We start from the raw sequence: 1855 nt of genomic DNA on the forward strand, positions 1-1855 counted from the left end.
TTACTAGAACATAGTTTAGTTAATTCTAAACTTGTTCGCAAACAAAAATTAATCCTTCTAAATTGACTTTTAAAATCAACTAGACACATGTTCTATATCTATATTATATGCTAACTTAATGATTTAAAACCTGAAAACACGAAAAACACCGTAAAACTGGTTATACGCCGTCGTAGAAACACCGCGGGCTATTTTGGGTTAGTTAATTAAAAACTATGATAAACTTTGATTTAAAAGTTTATCTTCTGGGAAAATAATTTTTCTTATGAACATGAAACTATATCCAAAAATCAAGATTAAACTCAAAGTGGAAGTATGTTTTCCAAAATGGTCATCTAGACGTCGTTCTTTCGACTGAAATGACTACCTTTACAAAAACGAATCGTAACCTGTATTTCCGGCTATAAACTTATACTTTTTATGTATAGATTCATAAACTTAAGTTCAATATGAAACCATAGCAATTGGATTCACTCAAAACGGATTTAAAACGAAGAAGGTATGGGTAAAACAAGATTGGATATTTTTACTTGTTGTAGCTACGTGAAAATTGGTAACAAATCTATATTAATCATATCCTAGCTAAATTATATTATATTATACATATATTCTAATATATTATGTAATCTTGGGATACCATAGACACGTATGCAAATATTTTGACATATCATATCGACCCATCTATATATATTATTTGGAACAACCATAGACACTCTATATGCAGTAATGTTGGAGTTAGCTATACAGGGTTGAGGTTGATTCCAAAAATATATATACTTTGAGTTGTGATCTAGCCTGAGACGTGTATACACTGGGTCGTGGATTGGGTTAAGATAATATATATCAATTTATTTCTGTACATCTAACTATGGACAACTAGTTGTAGGTTACTAACGAGGACAGCTGACTTAATAAACTTAAAACATTAAAATGTATTAGAAATGTTGTAAATATATTTTGAACATACTTTGATATATATGTACATATTTGTTATAGGTTCGTGAATCGACCAGTGGCCAAGTCTTACTTCCCGACGAAGTAAAAATCTGTGAAAGTGAGTTATAGTCCCACTTTTAAAATCTAATATTTTTGGGATGAGAATACATGCAGCTTTATAAATGTTTTACAAAATAGACACAAGTACATGAAACTACTTTCTATGGTTGAACGATCGAAGCCGAATATGCCCCTTTTACTTGGTAACCTAAGAATTAGTAAACCAGTCTACTAATTGACGCAAATCCTAAAGATAGATCTATTGGGCCCAACAAACCCCATCCGTTGTAGCGGATGCTTTAGTACTTCGAGTTTTTATATCATATCCGATGGATGTCCCGGAATGATGGGGATATTCTTATATGCATCTTGTTAATGTCGGTTACCAGGTGTTCACCGTATGAATGATTTTTATCTCTATGTATGAGATGTATTGAAATATGAAATCTTGTGGTCTATTATTATGATTTGATAATATATAGGTTAAACCTATAACTCACCAACATTTTTGTTGACGTTTTAAGCATGTTTATTCTCAGGTGATTATTAAGAGCTTCCGCTGTTGCATACTAAAATAAGGACAAGATTTGGAGTCCATGCTTGTATGATATTATGTAAAACTGCATTCAAGAAACTTATTTTTTATGTAATATATTCATATTGTAAACCATTATGTAATGGTCGTGTGTAAATGGTATATTTTAGATTATCATTATTTGATAATCTACGTAATGCTTTTTAAACCTTTATCGATAAAATAAAGGTTATGATTGTTTTAAAAATGAATGCAGTCTTTGAAAAACGTCTCATAAAAACGTCTCATATAGAGGTCAAAACCTCGCGACGAAATCAATTAATA

This window comes from Rutidosis leptorrhynchoides, chromosome 8 (genome assembly GCF_046630445.1).
Source record: "Rutidosis leptorrhynchoides isolate AG116_Rl617_1_P2 chromosome 8, CSIRO_AGI_Rlap_v1, whole genome shotgun sequence".
NCBI lineage: Eukaryota > Viridiplantae > Streptophyta > Magnoliopsida > Asterales > Asteraceae > Rutidosis > Rutidosis leptorrhynchoides.